The sequence below is a fragment of the Homarus americanus genome, unplaced genomic scaffold (genome assembly GCF_018991925.1).
Source record: "Homarus americanus isolate GMGI-L3 unplaced genomic scaffold, GMGI_Hamer_2.0 scaffold44166, whole genome shotgun sequence".
Lineage (NCBI taxonomy): Eukaryota > Metazoa > Arthropoda > Malacostraca > Decapoda > Nephropidae > Homarus > Homarus americanus.
The window spans coordinates 12,501-18,570 of NW_024738492.1; the positions used below are offsets into that span (position 1 = coordinate 12,501).

Genomic DNA, 6,070 nt, shown 5'->3' on the forward strand with positions numbered 1-6,070 from the left:
TCGCCCGTATCTGGGTGACGTAGGTGGAAGGACGATTCCGTCACTACACGGAGTCTTACCCCATTCCGGTTCCCTGCTGCGCTCTCGAGACTAATCGTGGCGCACTTTGCTGGTTGTGCGGCCAGACCTCTTGCTTGAAGGAAGTCATCTAACATGGCAAGGTTTCTCCTCATACCCAGATTGGATTCAGAGACTACTACCAGGTCATCAGCAAATCCGGTTACTGCAACGTTGGTGTGTTCGTCGAAGCGGTAACCAGTCGCTTGGCCTAGTGATGCCAGGTATTCGTCCACCACTGAACAAAAGAGGAAGGACGAGAGTGGACAACCCTGTTTAACTCCTCTAGTGATGGAGATAGTCTCTGATTCTTCCCCGTTGACACAGATCTGGGTCTCCAAGCCGTCATACAAGTCCTGCACAACGCCTAGAATATGCTGTGGTGTATCTAGCCTGCGGAGAGCTTTATTGAGAGAAGAGTGCGAGATGGTGTCGAAGGCCTTTGCAACGTCTATGAAAGCAATATAGACGTTCCTCTTCTCTCTACGGGCGTGTCTGATGATCCCTTCTATGAGTGCGAGGTTTTCCCCGCACCCGTCGACTTCCCGAAAAGCCTTTTGGCTAATGCTGGTGTCCGCATTCTTGCTCAACCTGTGTGCCAGGATCTTGCAATATACCCTAAGGAAGTGTGACCCGATGGTGATGGGTCGCCAGTTGGATGGATTTCCTAGGGGCGACTTCTTGGGGAGCATAGTTGTTCTGCTCATTTTGGTCCATGGGGGAACCCTTGCCAGGTATAGCCACACATTAAAGACCCTGCCCAGAACTCCTGATCCAAGTCTTTGTAGGGCTTTGGAGTCTAACTCTGGGTTCTCAGGGCCTGTTGCCGTCTCAGGTCCTCGTAGTGCTGCCAGAATATCCTCCTTGGAGATTGGCAGGAGAGTGTTTAGCATGTTATCATTGTTTTTTCTGGTGTATGGCAAGTTGTCAGGGGGAGATGGTGCGGAGAACCTGGGTCTATATTCGCTGTCAAATTCAGCGACCGTAGGTGTCTCCCCCTCGAATTCCACAGCATCAATGATCTTTTTAGCAAGCTCTTTGGGGTTTCGTTGGTAGGCCCTTTGTGTACGTGCATACTCCCTCTTCTTCCGCACTTTCCTAGGAAGATGTTGTTCCCGAGGTTGATTATTGGTGGTGGTACTCCTCCGAGGTTGTCTCCTTCCGGTGAAGAGCCTCGGTCTGTGCTGCCTGAGTGCTGTCTCTAAACCGTCCAGTACTGCACCATAGTCCCCCTCCGTTAGGTCTTCGGGAGCGGGGATGTAGTGCAACACCTGGTTAAGGTCAGAGATTAGCGTGTTAGCCTCCTCCTCCTCCTCCTCACTGAGCGTCCTGAGATACTCCCACAACCTCCTCCTAGCCTCGAGCTCATGGTCCAGTTCTTCTTCTTCAGATTCGCTGGAGGAGTCGTCTGGATCTGATGGGTTGGGGTCGTTCCCTCCTTGGGGGAGGTTTTGGGGGTTCGGGGCATCGTCGTCACCTAGGTCAGGGTGCGGATGTAGCCTCTGTTGGTTGATGTTCGCAAGGCTTTCTTGTACAGCTGTTTTGTACTTCGAGATTCTTCTCATTGCTTTGAGCCTTTCTAGGCCAATTGAACCTCCAGGAAGACTTTCCAGCAAGAGCTGGTTGATAAAGGTTGTCTTCCTGCCGGACAGGAGGATCCGTACTTCTTCCTCGGCAATTAATGCAACCTCTTGAGGCGAGTATGGTACCCTTTTAGCTGGTTTGAGTGCCTTGTTATACATTTCCTTGTGCGTTAGTCGAGTGTGCTGGGTGAGGCCCCTCGCACTTAAAAATGTTCTCCCACAAACATCACACTGATGCATCTTAGGGTCGGCACGAGGTGGTGTCTTGCTGCGATCTTTGGATGGTAGGGTGCAGCTTAGTGTCTCGTCGAAACTGTCGGGACAGCTATTCCTACAACATTCAAGGAAATGTTTTTCACACCTTTCTGGCTTGCTGACTGCCATTTTGCAATTGCCACATCTGATGGTCACTACCCGATGGTGTTTGGCCCGAGCATGCCTGATGTACTTGAGGATGTTGTGGTACACCTCGGTGCAATGGGCACAATTGATTGTAACTAAAGCGCAGCATCCATAATATTCAATCTCATTCGCCGCTCTGCTAACAGACGCGTCCAGTTGACTTCTACTGGTCTGATTGGGGTGATCCTTGGCTTCTATCTGAACAGAAGCCGTGGTGTCTGAAGGACTTAATGGGCCTGGGGGCTTGCCAGGTTTCCCATCCTTCACCAGAGATACTCCCCTAGAGAGAGCCCCGTCTGACTGGGGCGTACTATCTCCGAGATACTGCCATTCCCGGGACGGTGGGGGGTCACGTGGTGCCCCTGCAACCACGGACCCCGCCCTCCTAGTGTGGGGACCTCGCCCGCCGGCGCAGCCCCCACCCTCCGTCTCCTCCGGACTCGCACTCTGTTTTGATAGCACACGCTTTTGCCGAACAGCTAAGCTGAACGCCCGACTCTCGCCTGCCTTGGAAGCTTAAGGCTCCACTGACGGTGGGCACGGTTCGATAGTTGCGTTGAACATCAGCTTAACTTTAAAACACAATAACCGCTTATCCGAGGACACACGGAATTACAACCTGGATTCTGAAAGCTGAATTGCAACTACCCTTTGGAGAGTCATAGTTACTCCTGCCGTTTACCCGCGCTTGGTTGAATTTCTTCACTTTGACATTCAGAGCACTGGGCAGAAATCACATTGCGTCAACATCCATCAAAGACCATCGCAATGCTTTGTTTTAATTAGACAGTCGGATTCCCCTGGTCCGTGCCAGTTCTGAGTTGATCGCTGGGCGCCAGCCGAAGTGGGATTGTAGTGAACCGAACGGCCCCGCCTCCCCCCCGCACCTCTTACTACAAGAGCTTTGGAGGGACGGCGAACACCGCCCGAGAACACGCCCACGCAGCCTAGCGCGTTCCACGGAAGGGCCGGAGGTACGCCGGTCCGAGCTCGGTTTAGAGAGGCGCTAGGCCACAGCAGCGCGCCCCGCACGAGAGAGGAGCACACATGTGCGACATCATCCCTCGCCGGACGAACCACGGCAGTTTGCCCTAACGTCCCTACCGTCACCTTGCCCAGTCCTGCGCCCAAACCCAGGCCCGCTTCCCCCACAGTCCCGACTGGCCCGATCCTCAGAGCCAATCCTTATCCCGAAGTTACGGATCTAATTTGCTGACTTCCCTTACCTACATTAGTCTATCGACCAGAGGCTGCTTACCTTGGAGACCAGATGCGGTTATGGGTACGCACAGGCCCGAAAAGCAGACGCCGCCGGAAACGAGTTCCGACAATGCTGCCTGGGATAACCACCCTCGCATTTTTCACGGACCGGCGGTGGCACTCGGGACGCCGCAAGAACCGCTGCTCTCTACGGCTAACCGTCTTACCAACACCCTCTCTCTGAATGAGAGATTTCTAGGGCCACGGCGCCTTAAACAGAAAAGAAAACTCTTTCCCGGACCACTGCCGGTGGACGCAAGCTGGTTTCAGTTGCCAGGACCCTTCGCGGGCATGTAGCATTCCCAAAGGGCGCACACACCGCTGAGTTGGAGCCTGATTCTGGAGATAAATGCCGCTGTTCACCCTTATATCGCTGGCCTTTCACTTTGTTGAACTGTGTTATATATAAGATAGAGGCGGTAAGATAGAACCTACTGGGTTCTTATTCTTCTCCTCTGCTCGTGTTACGTTGCCTCGGCCTGGATCGAGCCTTAGCCCTGGGCTTAGGAAGCGACTAACCCATGTCCAACTGATGTTCATGGAACCCTTCTCCGCTTCCGGTCATCCAGGGGTCTCTCTCGGAGTATTTCCTGCCACCAAGATCTGCACCAGTAAACCAGGCATTACGCCGAAAGCCTCTTGGTTTTGCTCTACCAGGTCTGCACCAGTGGCGTCCAGTGTATGGATTGGTTCTGGCTCACCCTGCGGCCCTCCTGCTCGTTTGAGACCTCGCCTTGAGCGGGGCCGGTGAGTGGCGCGGTCAGTGTCGGAGAATTGCTGAGCGCAATATTTTAGGGCTGGTTGCTTCGGGGGTGGTTGTTACCTCATTGTGGTTCAACTTCACTTGGCACTGTCTGCTGTCTATTGTGATAACGTTTTCAATGGGATCTGAATGGGCATTCGTTTTGGCCTCTTCGTGTTTGGTTCATCCTGGCAGTTCTGCTTGCAAGTGGTGTGTCAGATTAGTAGGGGCTTCATCTTAAAGGTGCATCTCATTTAAAGTTTGAGAATAGGTTGAGGACGTTTCGTCCCCAAGACCTCTAATCATTCGCTTTACCGGATGAAATTCACCCTGCGAGTTCCAGCTATCCTGAGGGAAACTTCGGAGGGAACCAGCTACTAGATGATTCGATTAGTCTTTCGCCCCTATACCCAGCTCCGACGATCGATTTGCACGTCAGAATCGCTACGGACCTCCACCAGAGTTTCCTCTGGCTTCATCCTGGCCAGGCATAGTTCACCATCTTTCGGGTCCCAACATATATGCTCATGGTACTTGCCGACTGCCCGCCCCGGTGCGCCTCCGCCGTTTACCGACGGCCCGCTTCCGGGGACGGACAGCACCGCGGCGTCTTGGCAAGTCCCGGGCCTGCGCCCCTCCCTCCCATGAGGGGAAATTAAACTTCGGCCATCGCCCTGACGACCTCCACCACACGCAACGTCCAGAGACGGGGGAAAGTATCTCACCCCGCTTGTCGCGGCGTGGGCGAGGCCGCAGGCAGCCGGTCAGGGATCGGCCCAAGACGCACCGGAGAGCCTGTTACAGCTGCCCCGGGCGCCCGTCACTTTCATTTCGCCTTTGTGTTTAGTGAGCCCATTGACTTGCACACATGTTAGACTCCTTGGTCCGTGTTTCAAGACGGGTCGGGTGGATCACCGACCTTTTGCACACCGCGAGAGCAAAACCGCCGCCGAAGCGGCGGCAAGCTCTTCTCGACGACCGTCTCAGGGCAGCCAGGACACCGGTGGTTCCCCCCGTCGCGCGGGTCTCCCCCCCAGACGAGCTGAGAGAGAGTCGGCGGCGAGGTACCATTCCGACTGGGCCTTCGACGTCCCCGGCAACGGGTCGCGGTGACCTACTACGAGGCGAAATACGCCCGCCGACGCCAGCGTGAGTGGGGGCACGCCCAAACATTTTTGTGTCGCTCAATTACAACACCCCACCCAGCCGACAGCCGACGAGCTGAACCCCCTCAGTTCGACCTTCGAGTTTCCACCCGTTTGGCTCTTAACGGTTTCACGTACTCTTGAACCGCTCTTCCTCTTCAAAGTTCTTTTCAACTTTCCCTCACGGTACTTGTTCGCTATCGGTCTCGTGGTCATATTTAGCCTTAGATGGAGTTTACCACCTGCTTTGGGCTGCACTTTCAAGCAACCCGACTCTACAGAGAGGCCCTTTCCGACCGTCCCATCTGTACCCTCACGGGCGCCGCCATACGGGCCTGTCACCCTCCATGGGCAGTGGCCGCTTTCAAGCTTGACTTAGACGGTATGGGACGGCGTGCTGGACCCTCTGAAACGCAACACCCCTCGTGCCCGAAGACATCGAGGGTATGCGCTGGGCTTTTCCCGGTTCAGTCGCCCTTACTAAGGGAATCCCTGTTGGTTTCTTTTCCTCCGCTTATTAATATGCTTAAATTTGGCGGGTAGCTCTCTCCTACTACGAGGTCGATCGTGGTCTCATCATCCTTAGGGGGAACAAGTTCCCCAACCACGAAGCGGAAGACGCTCTGCCACCGACTTTCTTCACCACCGACATTACCAGGCAGGAAGGTTTGAGGGGCTTGTCGCGGGGGTACCAGCGGCCATGGCGCCGGCACTCCCACCCCTGACTCCGTTCCTTCTCATTGAGTGGTAAATAGCCAATAGGAAAAGTGTTCCAGCAGAACATCTCTCGCAGAGTCATATACACACACAGTTTTAATGCATATACGCTCGTGTTCCGCCCTTACTCGGCCGCACCTTTGCCGCTTAAACTTTGACCTCTT

At 54.5% G+C, this 6,070-nt stretch overlaps 1 pseudogene; it reads right to left on the bottom strand.

Moving 5' to 3' along the window:
- The window catches only part of LOC121874054, a 9,057-nt pseudogene extending 3,304 nt beyond the window's left edge, over positions 1–5,753 (bottom strand).
- Positions 5,754–6,070: the final 317 nt, after the last annotated feature.